We start from the raw sequence: 16,798 nt of genomic DNA, 5'->3' as shown, positions 1-16,798 counted from the left end.
CAGATGGAACTTGGAGAACTACAGTGGATTATCATATGCTTTACCAAGTGGTGACTCCAATTGCAGCTGCTATACCAGATGTGGTTTCATTGTTTGAGCAAATTAACACATCTCCTGGTACCTGGTATGCAGCCATTGACTTGGCAAATCCCTTTTCATTCATTCCTGTCCATAAGGTCCACCAGAAGCAATTTGTCTTCAGCTGGCAAGGCCATCAAGGTATCTTTATTGTCCTACCACAGAGGTATATCAACTCTCCAGCTTTGTGCCATAATTTTATTCGGACAGACCTTCATCTCTTTTTGCTTCTGCAAGATATCACATTGTTCATTACATTGATGACATTATGCTGGTTGGATCCAGTGAGCAAGAAGTAGCAAACACACTGGACTTATTGATGAGACATTTGTGTGCCAGAAAACGGGAAATAAATCTATCTAAACTTTACGGACCTGCTACCTAAGTAAAATTTCTAGGAGTCCAGTGGTGTGGAGCCTGTCAAGATATTCCTTCTAAGGTGAAGGATAAGTTGCTGCATTTGGTCCCTCCTACAACCAAGAAAAAGAAACAATGTCTAGCGGGCCTGTCTGGATTTTTGAGATAACACATTCCTTATTTGGGTGTGTTACTCTGACCCACTTATCTAGTGACCCGAATGGGGTTAGAAGAGGAAAAGGCTCTGCAACAGGTCTAGGCTGCTGTGTAAGCAGCCTGCACTGATGGCCTTACGGGGAGTTTTCTGTGATTAGTTGACAGAAGACGAGAAGACTAGGGCATGGTTCACAGATGGTTCTGCACAATCTGCAGGCATCACCCGAAAGTGGACAGCTGCAGCACTACAGCCCCTTACTAGGATGCCCCTGAAAAACATCATTGAAGGGAAATCTTCCCAGTAAGTAGAACTTCAAGTAGTGCACCTGGTTGTGCATATTGCATGGAAGGAGAAATGGCCAGACGTGCCATTATATACTGATTCATGGGCTGTAGCCAATGGTTTGTCTGGCTGATCAGGGACTTGGAAGAAGCATGATTGGAAAATTGATGACAAAGAAATTTGGGAAAGATGTATGTGGATAGACCTCTCTGAGTGGTCAAAAACCATGAAGATATTTGTATCCCATGTGAATGCTCACCAATAGGTGACCTTAGCAGAGGAGGACTTTAATAATCAAAATGATAGGATGACCCGTTCTGTGAACACCATCCAGCCTCTCTCTTCAGCCACTTCTGTTATCTCCCAGTGGGTGCATGAACAAAGCGGCCATGGTGGCAAGGATGGAGGTTATGGATAGGCTCAGAAACATGGACTTGCACTCATCAAGGCTGTTCTGGCTACAGCCACTGCTGAGTGCCCAGTTTGTCAGCAGCAGAGACCAACACTGAGGCTTCGATATGGCACCATTCCTTGAGGTGATCAGCCAGCTACCTGGTGGCAGGTTGATTTTATTGGGCTTCTTCCATCATGGAAAGGGCAGAGGTTTGTCTTCACTGGAATAGACACTTACTCCAAGTATAGGTTTGCCTATCGTGGACGCAATGCTTCTGTCAATGCTACCATCCCTGGACTCATAGAATGCCTTAACTGCCATCATGGTATTCCACACAGCATTGCCTCTGACAAAGAGACCCACTTTATGGGTAAAGAAGTGCAGCAGTGGGCTCTTGCTCATGGAATCCACTGATCTTACCCTATTCACCATCACCCTGAAGCAGCTGGATTGATAGAATGGTGGAATGGCCTTTTGAAGTCATAATAACAATGCTAACTAGATGATAAAACTTTCCAGTTTCACCCTTAAAAGGCCCCAGTGCGTGTTGTTCTCCTCTATTTGTTTATGTGTTCTCATCATTTAGCTCCCACTTATATGTGAGAACATGTATTTGGTTTTCTGTTCTTGTGTTAGTTTGCTTTGTTAATGGCCTCAAGCTCTATCCATGTCCTGCAAAGGACATGATCTTTTCTTATGGCTGCATAGTATTCTATGTTGTATATGTACCTCATTTTCTAATGCAGTATGTTATTGATGGGCATTTAGGCTGACTCCATGTCTCTGCTATTATGAACAGTGCTGCAGTGAACACACAGGTGCACATTATTTTTGTTTAAATTTATCAGTATAGAAAAGATCGTAGTATATCATGAATGTCATTTCTATAGTCGTAAGGAAGGGAATCCTTGAAAGCCAGGACATGGGCCTGGTGCAGTGGCTCACATCTGTAATCCCAGCACTTTGGGAGGTCAAGTTGGGCAGATCATGAGTTCAGGAGTTCAAGGCCAGCCTGACCAACATGGTGAAACCCCATCTCTACTACAAATACAAAAATGAGCCAGGCATGGTGGCAGGTATCTATAATCCTAGCTACTTGGGAGGCTGAGACAAGAGAATTGCTTGAACCCAGGAGGTGGAAGTTGCAGTGAACAAAGATCATGCCATTGCACTCCAGCATGGGCAACAAGAGCAAGACTCTATCTCAAAAATTAAATAAGTAAAAATAAACAAAATAAAGTCAGGACATGACAGTGGAAATACGAAGATTATAATATTCACAATCAATTAAAGCTGCTTCATTATTTGGGATCATAATTTGGTAGCAAACATGAACTTTGTCATATTTATTGAACTTCAGCAAAAGTTTATTAAAAATAAATGTAAACAATGAAAGTAAATAGTTGGAAGATGATGTAGGACATTGAGAAATTTTTGATAGAGATTGGAGCTGAAGGGAAATATGAATTACTATAATATTTTAGAGATAATAGCAGAAAACACATTCAACTTATCAACTTGGAGAAAAGAAAAAACAATTTATTCTAAGACAAAAATAAATGAATAAGCTCAATGGGCAGTCTTGTTCTGTATGTAGGCATATACGAGCCATTATATAATTGTAAAGGTGCCCAATACTAGGAAATTAAGGGTAAATAAATACCAGCCAAGAATGATTTCATAAAACCCCAATTCCTAGAATTAAGTATGCAATACAACTTTTACAATTTTATTAAGAAATCTTTTGTAAAAATATTTTGAAATGTTTCTAATAATTATATATGCAATAAAAACTTGGAAGTAATAAGAATTGAATAATAATACAGTCATTTCTTGGTATCTGTAGGAGTTGAGTTCCAGTATTTCACATGAATACCAGAATCTGAGGATGCTCAAGTCTTTGATATAAAATGGTGTCTTATTTGCCTGTAACCTACACACATTCTCTGGTATACTTTAAATCATCTCTAGACTTATAATACCTAATACAATGTAAATGCTATATAGTTGCTTTACTCTATTGTTGGGGAATCATAAAAATAAAAATGTCTGTATATGTCCAGCACTGATGCAGTTTTATTTCAAATATTTTTGATCTATGGTTGCTTGAGTCCACAGACGCTGGACCCATGGGTACAGATGGCTGACTATACACTAAAAATGTACATGTGTTGATATTAAGTATATGTATAAATGTTTTCTTTTTGTACATGCTTAGATTATTTCCCTATTAAATAGCTAACATTTATATATTGCTTTCAGAATGAAAGGCATTTTTCTAAGCATTTTACATGTATTAATAGTATCTTGATAAAGCTGATAATCACCTAGGTTAATTTCAGAATGACAGGCATTTTTCTAAGCATTTTACATGTATTAATATTATCTTGATGAAAATAATAATAACTTGCAAAGTGGGCCCTATTATTATAATATGGGCTTTACAGAAGGGAAATTGAAACACAGAATAAGTAACTTGTTCAAGTCCGCACAGTTGCAGAACAAGCCAAACAAAATTCCAGACTAAGTTTAATTACTACATTTTATACTGCCTTCACTGTATTTGGCTAGTTTAGGTTATTCTCAAATTTAAATTAGAAGTAAGCAAAGATTCTAATTATTGTCACTGAGATGTAACACTGGAAAATTAATTAGAGGTTACTTCTAAGTGACATACTGGTCAAAGATACATGTGGTTTAAGACTATTTAATATTTTCAAAGTACCCTAAACATATTATTTCCATTCATTCACAACTTCACGTATAGTGGAGCCAAAGGACATGAACTCCCTCTTCTTCTCACTACCAAATCCCATGTAAGCATCCATCTACATAAATATCCTCTTCCGTTTGTGTGTTATATTGCATTATGTAAGGATTCCTGGTCTTATCCAGTGTCAAACTATCTTCTTGTATTCATTATTTCATTCTTTTGTCTATTCCTCTCTCTCTCTCACTCCCTCTATAACGGAGTAGGGAACTTGAACTCAGGTTAAAGACTTTTTGTATAAAGAGCAGAATGTTAATAAGAAAAATGATGGCTAAAAATAAATACATTATGCAAACACACTTTAACCATTACCTATCTCCAGTTTCTCCTATTTCCATCTAATATTCTTTTTATCCCATTTGCCTGCTTCTCTTCATAGCAAAATTTGTCAAAATATTTTCCAAGATACTTATATCTATTTTCCTGCTCTCCGTTTTCTCCTGAACTCACTCCAATTTCCACCATTTCCCTGAAACTAACCTAATCAAAGTCAATAGTGCCATCTTGGTCATTATGCTCCTGAATAGGTTCATCAAAACAAGCCTCATAAATGCGGAATACTTCTGCTGGGTTTCCACATCACTATAACATCTTGCTTTTCCTCTTTCCTCACTTGGCTGGTCACTCCTTTTCAGTCTTTTATTACTCGTTTCTTGTTCTCTATCCAAGCTTTCAAATTAAAGGTCCCTGAAGATGTTTCTGAGCCCACATTGCATTATGATCTAGACATTCTTAGGTAGATCTCATCCAGGGCAATGGCTTTAAATGCAATTTATAAGCTGCTAATTCTCAGTTATGCCCTCCAAATTTATGTCTTCAGCTTTAACCATTCCGTTACTACAGGCTGTATAACCAGTTGTCCACTCAACATTACACTTATGGGAATAGTAAGTTACTTGATTTAAGCATGTTTAAAAAGTATCCTTTTTGTATCTACCCTTTCCCCTGTCTTCATTTCAGTTAGTAACACTCTACCCATTCAACTAATCACCCCAAAAACTTAATTTCTCGCACTGTCTTACCTCCATCTATGAGCAAAACCTATCCGTTATAATTTTGAAACACTTTCCATCTCTCACCCACCTTTTGCCTACCTACAGTTTGTTCTTTGCAAAGTAATCTTTTAAAATAGTAAATCAGACATGATTACTTCTTTGATTAAAATAGATGTCTTTCTGTTACTATTACAGTAATATAAAAACTCCTTTTTCTAGTAATTTTATATATTTGACATTTTATTATAAATCTACTTCTAAACAGAAGGTAAGTTCATGGTCATAGAGTCTCTATCATTTAGGTGACTTTTTGTGTTTATAATAGTGCTTGGCACCCACGACAAACAAAAATGTTTGTTGATAAAGTGAGTATTCATTAATTTTTCACTCCTATATGTACATTATGTATATAGAGCATCTGTGCATATAATTGCTCAAAGAACTTTAAATATGAATTGTTAGAGTTATTAACTTGAGTTACATGGACCCTGGACCTCCTAGTATGATTGAATGAAATATCAATATGACTGGTCTCCTTTTATTTATACATAGTTGATTTTGTATTTAAAAAAATATTATTCTAAGAAAGGTCCAGAGGATGTAAATATGTTCGTGGCCTAGACAAGATTAAGATTAAAGATTCTTACTTGTAGTTTAGTTTACAGTTTTGTCTAGCCCTATATTTTCCCTCTGAGGCCACCAAGAGGAGAGGAAAGTTAAATAATCATGTATATCACTTTTCATCTATTTTGTATATTATGATTTCATATAACATTTACCTGAAATAATAAATTCTGTTGCTAAATATAATTTTGAAAAACATGAATATAATTGAATTATTTTATATATATATAGGAAATGGGAATTCAGAGAGAATAAAAGAGTAATCACTGGTAATTACCAAGGAAAAGCCATTGACAGCAGAGTAGGGAACTTGAACTCAGGTTTCAGTTCAATTCAGCAAAATGAGAATTTACTGAAGACTTTTTACATGAAGAGTAGAATTCAAAGGGGACATAGGCATGGCTAAGATAATTCGTAGTCCAGTTGACAGATTATATGTATAATCAGGAAAAAATACAGAATAAAATAAGCATTATAAGATATTGTGTGAAAATAGAAAGTTATGGGAGATAATATTGTCGGGTAGTAACAAACTTATTGGGGGAATCAAACATATTTAAATCTGAAGCTAGTTTAAACACACAACTATTTGACTTCACCCTGTTACTGAACCTCTCCAAGCCTGGATGCTGATGTTCTTACCTATAAAATAAGGATAATAGAAGTTTGATGGGGATAGCATTGAATCTATAAATTACTTTGGGAGTATGGCCATTTTCATGATATTTATTATTCCTAACCATGAGCATGGGATGTTTTTCCATCTGTTTGTGCCTGTTCTTATTTCCTTGAGTGGTGGTTTGTGGTTCTCTTTGAAGAGGTCCTTCATGTCCTTTGCTAGTTATATTCCTAGGTATTTTATTCTCTTTATAGCAATAGTGAATGGGAGTTCACTTATGATTTCACTCTCTGTTTGTCTGTTATTGGTGTATAGGAATGCTTGTGATTTTTGAACATTGATTTTGTATCCTGAGATTTTGCTGAAGGTGCTTATCATCTTAAGGAGATTTTGGGCTGACACAACGGGGTCTTCTAAATATACAGTCATGTTGTCTGCAAACAGAGACAATTCCTCTTTCCCTAATTGAATACTCTTTATTTTTTTTTCTTGCCTGATTGCTCTGGCTAGAACTTCCAATACTGTGTTGAATAGGAATGGTGAAAGAGGGCACCCTTGTCTAATGACAGTTTTGACCTTCTTTACAGAACTGGAAAAAACCACCTTAAACTTCATATGGAACCAAAAAAGGGCCTGCATAATCAAGACAATCCTAAGCAAAAAGAACAAAGCTGGAAGCATCACACTACCTGACTTCAAAGTATACTATAAGTCTACAGTAATTAAAACAGCATGGTACTGGTACCAAAACAGAGATATAGACCAATGGAACAGAACAGAGGCCTTGGAGGAAATGCCACACATGCACAACCATCTGATCTTTGACAAACAGGACAAAAACAAGCCATAGGGAAAGGATTCCCTGTTTAATAAATGGTGTTGGGAAAACTGGCTAGCCATGTGCAGAAAGCTGAAACTGGACCCTTTCCTTTCACCTTGTAGAAAAATTAACTCCTGATGGATTAAAGATTTAAACATAAGACCTAAGACTGTTAAAACCCTAGAAGAAAACCTAGGCAATACCATTCAGGACATAGGCATAGGCCAGGACTTCATGACTAAAACACCAAAAGCAATGGCAACAAAAGCCAAAATAGACAAATGGGATCTAATTAAACTTAAGAGCTTCTGCACTGCAAAAGAAACAATCATCATTAGAGTGAACCAGAAACCAACAGAATGGGAAAAAATTTTGCAATCTACCAATTTGACAAAGGGCCAATATCAGACTCTACAAAGAACTAAAACAAATATACCAGAAAAAAAAAACCCCATTAAAAAGTGGGCAAAAGATATGAACAGAAACTCTTCAAAAGAAGACATTTATGTGTCCAGCAAACATAGGAAAAAATGCTCATCATCATTGGTCATTAGAGAAATCCGAATCAAAACCACATTGAGATACCATCTCATGCCAGTTAGAATGGTGATCATTGAAAAATCTGGAGACAACAGATGCTGGAGAGGATGTGGAGAAATAGGAATGCTTTTACACTGTTGGTGATAGTGTAAATTAGTTCAACCATTGTGGAAGACAGTGTGGTGATTCCTCAAAGGTTTAGAACTAGAAATACCATTTGACCCAGCAATCCCATTACTGGTTATATACCCAAAGGATTATAAATCAATCTATTATAAAGATACATGCACATGTCTGTTTCTTGAAGCACTGTTTACATTAGCAAAGACTTGGAACCAGCCCAAATGCCCATCAATGATAGATTGGATAAAGAAATGTGGCACATATACGCCATGTAATACTATGCAGCCATAAAAATGGATGAGTTCATGTTCTTTGTAGGGACATGGATGAATCTGAAAACCATCATTTTCATTCAGCAAAGTGACATGAACAAAAAACCAAACACTGCATGTTCTCACTCACAAGTGGGTTTTGAACGATGAGAACACATGGACACAGGGAGGGGAACATCACACACTAGGGTCTGTTGAGGTGTGGGGGGCTAGGGGAGGGATAGCAGGGGGTGGGGAGATTGGGGAGGGATAACATTAGGAAAAATACCTAATGTAGGTGACAGGGGGATAGAGGCAGCAAACCACCATGGCATGTGTATACTTACATAATACTCCTGCAAGATCTGCACATGTATGCCAGAATTTAAATTAAAATTTAAAGAAATGAGGATAATAATGCCGAATGCATAGTGGTTTTGTTTTTCAGTGTTAGATTGTGAATATAAAGCAGCATAGTACAATTCATGAAAAATACATTCTCAAAATGTGACAGACAATTATTTCTCTCATCATAGTTTTGTCAGTTGCTATGACTTTACCCAATGTTGTGGGACAGGAATTATTAAATTTTCTGTCCTGGACTTTGACAACATAAAAGACAGAAAAAAGCACTTTCATACCTAGATTACTCAATGATATCATAAATATGTTAATAAATCAAATAGTTCTTCTTTCCATGTATTTATGCTTCTATGAAGGTGTTGTCTCAATGTTACTTTGCTTTTAGTTGTGTTCCAAAATACTTACTCAGTGGTAAACATATTAAATATTTTTACAAACTTCAAAGTACATTTGTCTAAATATGAGGTAGAAATTATCAATAAACTGGATACTTTAAATATGAATATATTTATATACTGTTTACATATATAGCAATTTAGCTAAATATTAGCCAATAATGTACAAATATAAGAGAAATCGATAGGGTCTTGTATTCAGTCTTTAGTTAGATAGCAAAGCCATTAGCCTGCCTGCCTTCCTTCCTTCCTTCTTTCCTTCCTTCCTTCCTTCCTTCCTTCCTTCCTTCCTTCCTTCCTTCCTTCCTTTTGTCTTTTTTTTTTTTTTTTGGCAGAATCACACTGTCACTCAGGCTGGAGGGCAGTGTCACGATCTTGGCTCACTGCAGCCTCTGCCTCCTGGGTTCAGTGATTCTCCTGCCTTAGCCTCCTGAGTAGCCAGGACTACAGGCACGCACCATCACATCTGGCTAATTTTTGTATTTTTAGTAGAGATAGGGTTTCACCATGTTAGCCAGGCTGATCTTAAACTCCTGACCTCAGGAGATCTGCCTGCCTTGCCCTCCCAAAGTGCTGAGATTACATGCGTGAGCTACCATGCCTGGCTGCTAACAGTGTTTCTTATTAAGATTTTAATTTTTCTTATTATTTCTCTATTATGCTCTGTCCTTTATGGCAGCCACAAGTCATATGTAGATATTGAACAATTAAAATGTAGTTAATGTAATACAGAAATAGCTTTTTACTTATATTTTATTTTAATTAGTTTAAATTTAAATCTGATATTTTATTTATTGAAAACTTCAAAATATGTTTGGAAATTTGGGTATGTAAATCTACTGTCTCTTCTGTAAATTCTATGAAATCTATGTGTAAATTACATATTTTAATGAAAATTTCGTGTACAAATCAGGATGTGATTAAGTGTAAAATATACTGGTTTTTCCAAGGTTAGGTATAAAAATGTAAAACTTTTAAAATTTAATTCATAGCATTTTATGTGCATTATATAGTAAAGTGATAATATTTTTAGCATACTAGGCTAAATAAAAATATTTGAGATAAATTTCGCATTTTTTTTCTTTTTGAATGTGAGTGTGGCTACCAGAAAATTTAAAATTATACGTGTAACTTTCAATTGCATTTCAATTGGACAATGCTTCTCCATATTGTCTTGATCATTTCATTTTATTTTAATATTACTAAGTTTATATCAATACGTTTTGGGAAATACATAAAATTCTAAAAAATAGATGAAAAGTGTAGATTTTTGGGTGAATTTTGTAGAATCAGGATTCACATTTCAACCAGAACTGACCAGTTTGGGGTGAGGAAAAGGGGTGTTTTTTTCTCAAGGTAGTATGATTTTCAGTAGAGAAATGTAGTATGATTTTCAGGAGAGAAATTTTTAGCATTAGCTATTTAACAGCCATGTGAAACTGAAAATAAAATTACTTTAGGAGCCGGTATCTAATGGATGATGGAATGAGATTAGCACCATCTGAGCTATATAAACAACAAGAACATGTATTAATTGGTTTGATTATTTTCTCTTTCAGAACTTTTACACATTTTTCTCCCTTAAATTGGTACAAGGAAATAAATGGAACCTCTCACTGAACTCTACTCTTTCTTAGTTGTTCATGCCCCAGAGAACACTACATTGCTTTTCAGATGACAACAGTTAAAGCCAAAATTATGTTTGCAAGCTTCCCTTATTTTATTTGGGGTCAGATTAAGACTTGGACTTCTGCTCGTGTTAGGATTTTGAATGTAATGAATATCTACTTCAGGTTGCTGAGGGATGCTAGTGTATTTACATCTTGTTAAATTTGCTGTATTTACCAGATACCCAAACTTTTTGCTTGTTAATATTAATGATGCAGAAAGGAGGAGAGAAATACTGTCAAATATATATTTATTGAAGCCTTATTGAGTTAATTCTAATAGTTTGAGGTTTTTAACTCAAATGAAAACCTGTAAGTACAAGAGATTCACATGCTACATCTGTAGTCACTTTTTTCCTTTGATGCTAAAATGAAGGAAATATTCAGGTATATTTACAAGTTGTTATGTGAGCAGTTATGTGAAATTTATGCTGTGTAATGAATTATGCAAAGTAGCTTTGAACAAACTAAATGCCCATTTCATTTGATCAAAGCATGTTTTTACAAATTCAATAATTATGCAATGCATAGGGTTTTTTTTTAAAGTTTTTCAAAGTATGGAAAACAAGCAGTAGGTTTTCCTCATTTGCACACTAAAATGGACTTATAGGGTAAGGGTGATTAATGTACTGAAGTAATTTAAATTCCATACTTTCAAAGTCACAATGCATATGTTACATGCCTATAATTATGCTCCTCTGGGTGTGCACGCCAAGAAGGTGGCAGAGTCAGACACAGAAAAAGAAAGGAGATTGATGATATGGTATTTTGCTAATACAATGCAAAGGCACTAACGGATTATAAACCTCATTCTTGCCTTTCCTACTTGTATGTACCTTCTAAATTACATTTTCAATTTGATGTCTTCACTGATCTGTCATTTACAGAAAATGCCTTCATTATGAAGAAGCTCTCCTGAAAAAATTGGAAGAAAATAAACAATACTTCCAATATTATAATTCAAACTTCTTCGGTTTAAAGATAAACTCCCCCAGCACTCCACCACCACCATACACACACAATCATTTATTAGATTTGATATACATATGCTTAAATATCAGTTTCCTCTTTTCTAAATTTGAGGTAATTTGAGGAAGGAAAACTGTTTTACTGATATCAAGATAATGCACTGGTGTCCTATAACAAGTCATGCCAAAGGAAGACATAATTTTTTAGGAGAGTATTACAAATTTTAAAACTTTAAAGTTAAAATTTGTGTATACTGTCATCTTAAAAACAGTGACCCCTTCTCTACTAAAAATACAGAAGATTAGCTGGGCATGGTGGCGCGTGCCTGTAATTCCAGCTGCTCAGGAGGCTGAGGCAGGAGAATTGCCTGAACCCAGGAGGCGGAGGTTGCAGTGAGCCGAGATCGCGCCATTGCACTCCAGCCTGGGTAACAACAGCGAAAACTCCGTCTCAAAAAAAAAAAAAAAAAAAAAAAAAGAGTGATGTGGTGGCTTTTCTCAGGTTTCCCAACAGGTTGCTAGACATTTTCTTACTACTAAGTGTTGGGTGATCTCAAACATACTGAATATTTATAGGGAATACAATTAGACAGGGTAGACAAATTTTTATTAAATCATGCATCATAATCCCTTTATTATGCTAGTGCCATGATGTTTAATGACTGCCTCCTTTGGGTCAGCTCAACTATAGATTCTATTTATCTCTAAACTATTGACAGAATCCTAATTAATTTAAAAGTTTTAAATACATAAATCTGTGCTTTTTTATCCCCTAAAAATACGTTATTCCATTGACAAGAAGATTTAGTGTCGCAGTGTACCTAATCAAAAAGAGAGGAAATAAATATTGCTTTAAATTTTTGAGGATGGGGGCTGATGCTACCTTTTTATGCCATATAACATGTCAGTTTGGTTTTCAGTTTTAATTGTTCAACCTTATTTGGCCATTTCAGCTGAAGTTTTACATAAACCTATGTTGTACATTTGATGAACTCATGAAGAAATAGAAAGTTGCACACACAAAAAAGTGGATTGATATTTGATATGTCTACAGGAGGGTAACAAACTAAAAATATAGAAACTTGATACCTCTCATTAGAAAAAAAGGGAGCATTTTAAATAGTTTTGTTAATGTTTGTTTAGTTAGTTTGTTTGCTTTGCCTGGAATCCTGTGGTTATGGATATACATAGTTTGACCATAGAAATTTCAAAGCTCTGCTCTTTATATTCTAAAGAATAGAATAGGCTCATCTAGCTACAATTTTTTAGATAGGTTTTTTCTTTAGCAGATGTTCCTTTGGCCTAGAATTTTAAAAAGAAAATAAAAAGACTCAGGTTATTAATTAGAAGTAATAAGTGATTATTTTTTAGGATAAAATAGCTAGATCTGGCCACTTATAGGGAATAGCGGCTGCTGTTGTCTTTTACATGAAGACTTATTTTAATGTAAATGAATGAGAGTGTGTGTGTTATTTATGATCTTTGTGCTGTGTTTGTGCAGTAAAGTCATCGAGACCCCATAGAGACCACTAGAGTGCTGTTAAGGTATGTGGTCTGTTGCATACCTTTGAAAGCTAATTCACGGGGCTCATTTTTGAGACTAATTCTTATATGGAGCATTTTATTATACTTTATATGTATTTTAAAACTTTAAAATAAGAATATTGTTCAACCATACCACAATGGACAGCAATTATAGTATTTTCGAATATGACTCATGAAGTTAAAACTAGGGAATTATTCCAAATATCAAAGTCACTTTTTTAGTGATTATTCAATATTCTTTATACCTAATAATACAGATTATTATCTAACACAATTATTAGAGAATTACAAATGTTAGTCATAATATATTAAGAACATTTTTAGTTATCCCATGGTTTTCTAGAAAGTATTACAGTCTTTGTTCATTAAACACATTTTCATGAAACTAAATACATTCATAAATTGGTTATCTTTTGCTAATAGCTTCTTTAAGAAAGGTTTGCTAAAAAAATTCTTCCAAAGTGAAAAATAATGTAGGTTAATATGAATATAGAAAACCTTCTAGTCTGAAAATTTTCTTACATTAAAAAATAATCATTTCAACTTTTTGTTTTTCCTGAAGCCACCAAATCATGGAATATATACGTTAATAATTGTTTTTTCAACTAAGCACTAATTATAAAGTTTTCTACTAATTAACTACTGAATCCGCAAATACTTATCATATACATGACAAATTATAGATATCATATTTGTAAAAACAAAAATATAATACTTTCTTCATTAATGAAAAGACAGAAATGAAAAAAGAAAAAACAAAGGTAAACACACTTGTTAATTAAAATGATTATTGGTTTAATGAGGGCATTTCAGAAAGCAGTAGGAGCATAAAATTACTAAGTTGGAATAGAGAAATTCATTCAAGTTGTTATAGTTCTGTAAACAGTTTCTTTTAGTTAGTATTTTTTAGTTGTAGTTTTTCTATTGTTCTGTAGTTTTTTAGAAAATCACTTTTCTGAAAATTATTTTATATTTGATACTATGTTTATAAAAATACCTAGGCAACTAGTGACAAGTAACTATTGTACTTTTACCGAGATTAAAAATAAATACTGCTACAATATGGACTCATTTGGGAGATTGACCACTTGTTCTAGAATCATATATTTAAAGGCTGTATCATACATTTTGCAGAGAGTTTTAAAGGACCATATATGAAATCAAGGCAACAATAGAAAAAAAAACTCTGTGTTTTTTTTTTTTTAAAGGATTTTAGAATCTGTCAAAAATAAAATGGAAACTCAATACCAGAATCAAGAATAAAATTAGTACAGTGTTAGGTCTTAGAGATTAGGTAATTGGATACTTTGTAACTTTTCTTTTGGGGTCAGTCCAACCCCTGAAAAAATAGATATCAAGAAATTAAATGTCTCCTACACAAAGAAATGATAAATGTGTGAGATGATGGATATGCGAATTATCTTAGTCTGATCACTATATATTATACATATTGAAACATCACAATGTACCCCCATGAAAATGTACAATTATTATTTGTTAATTTAAAAAAAACAAAATTAATCTTGAACCAAATGAAAAGCAGCATTGTTCTGATAAAGAGGAGCAATATACTTTAACTTCCTTGAAGCCATGAAAGTGCCTAAACATGGTGAGCTAGAGCCAGCTCATACTGCCTCAGAGATTCAGTTGTGTGCACCTCTTACCAACTTTCCATTCAGTGATTAGTGGATTGTAATCTGTTATTTACACCGTGGAAACTGGTAAAGGCTACAAATCAGGGTTTCTTATCTGTTTTCTAGAAAGCCATTGTTAATCATTGACCACTTCATCACTTATTACTGACTATGGGATGTGCCGTCTCTGAGGAACACAACTGAAAAAAATCTGTCTAGTGCAATATCTCTATTGTACACTGAGGGAGGAACTCAGAACACTGAAGTAACATTTTCTGCAGAGTAGGGCACTGTGAAAGACTACATAGCATGTTTAGGATAGGGTGCAAAGGATGCTGTTGTGGGCAAAATTTGTGCGGTGAAACCCTCACCTCCTGTACTTCAGAATGTGACTGCATTTGGAAATAGGGCCTTTAAAGAGGTGAATAAATTAATATGAGGCCACTAGAGTGGACCATTATCCAATCTGACTGATGTCCTTAGAAGAGCACATTAGTTAAAAAGAGACACCAGAGAAACACCAGCACTGAGAAAGATCATATGAGGAAACAGTAAGAAGGTGGCCATCTGCAAGCCAAGAACAGAAGCTTCAGTAGAAACCAACCCTGATGACACCTTGATCTTGGACTTCCCAGCCTCCAGACTGTGATAAATACATTTCTGCTGTTTAAGCTACTCTGCCTATGGTACTTTGTCTCGGCAGCCCTAGCAAACTAATACAGATGTTTACAGTCTTTGCTCCAAGAACAGCTTGACACAAAAATGGACAGGCAGAGCAATCATGAAATATCATAGAATGGCTTTACCGAACTTGTTTCTGGTCACTGTTGCACTCAATGACTTTAAGTTGTAGAAGTCTTGTTTTTATACATACCTACATTGAAACAGATGAGATTACTAAAATTGGTCTCTGTCCCTTTAGAAGACAGTGTTGATTCTTAGTTCTTTTACTATACTTTAAAAAATAGCAGACAGTTTATTTGCACCCAGCTAATCTTGCAGTAACTTGGGAAATATATTTTTGCCATGATTCAGAATTGAGCGACTAGATTCCTGGTTTAGTAAATTCACCAGAAAAGCATGCACATGTTTGATAAATTTTCATTCTGATTTTATGGATTTCATGTGTGCATCTTTGAAAAAAAAAGTGAAGTGTATTAATATACTTCCTGTTCACAAACTGTATGGTTTTATTTGACAAGTATTGCCAATGGCATGAGCAAATTTTATTGTTCTTCATTGTGCAATCAGAAAATTCTCATTCCTGGATCTTGTATTATTAAAATATTTACCTTCAAATTTACACCTAGATGTTATATACCTATTCTTCTTACTCTCTACCTCCACCACCAATGTGTTTTATAACGATTTTCTCTTAACCTTTCTTGGTTTTCTAATTTCTCCACAATTGTGTTTTCTAGTGAATAAGCTCATTTCTGCTCTTTTTGTTCTAACAGAACACACTCAAGTGTCTCAGCTAAATAGCTGGAGATGAGCCATCTTCCTTTTATTGTAGAAAAAACCTTGAAGGAGTATTTTCACAATGATAGAACTGGAAGTTAGGGCAACTTCTAACAGGTAAAATGGCAAATCACTGTTATTTTCCTGAATTTGCATACAAGCAAAGCTTGTGTACTTGCAAAGCCATAATGTCACTAGAGATGATCATTAATAAATTGTGTTTACTTGTATAATATATGATTTTCCACATATTTAGTGGTTGTAGGGCTCTGTGAAACAGTATGCCATTTGACCTTCTTTGATGTTCAGGTTCTTGAATTCTCAACATTTGATTTACAAAGTTCAATTTCTAATGCATGTTTATCATTCTGAACATGTTTCTTCTGGGATTATAAAAAATCAGAGAAACAAGAATATCCAGGAACACATTTCTGGCTACTAATACTGCTGCTAATATTACTTTTTTTGTAATGTGCTATCATCAGTGTTTTAAATGAACAACTATATGTATAGCACAGTAATTTCTATATAATGTAATAATTGTAAAAATTTGATTGGAAAATATGTACCCTTCCTGGTCAATATTTATCTAAGCTGGAATTTAAACACCAAAGATTGTAAATGGTATTTCAAAGTAAAATATTGTAGATCAGCAATACATCAGCTGTACTTTGGTTATTGATTTGGTTTTCTATTTTTTGCTTTGTGATTTAGGGGAGCAATGGAATCTCTCTGTACATTGTTTCATCAGAAAT

At 34.6% G+C, this 16,798-nt stretch overlaps 1 long non-coding RNA gene across 1 annotated transcript; it reads left to right on the top strand.

The window, feature by feature from the left end:
• Positions 1-1,793: 1,793 nt before the first annotated feature.
• On the top strand, positions 1,794-9,010 carry LOC116556945. The gene is made up of 3 exons (XR_004271272.1): positions 1,794-1,891; positions 5,631-5,633; positions 8,998-9,010. It is a non-coding gene; the product is annotated as an uncharacterized LOC116556945 (long non-coding RNA).
• Positions 9,011-16,798: the final 7,788 nt, after the last annotated feature.

The sequence above is a fragment of the Sapajus apella genome, unplaced genomic scaffold (assembly GCF_009761245.1).
Source record: "Sapajus apella isolate SASKATOON/1434 unplaced genomic scaffold, GSC_monkey_1.0 scaffold18, whole genome shotgun sequence".
NCBI lineage: Eukaryota > Metazoa > Chordata > Mammalia > Primates > Cebidae > Sapajus > Sapajus apella.
The sequence above is the reverse complement of the archived record's forward strand: the minus strand, read 5'-3'. Positions and strand labels throughout refer to the sequence as shown.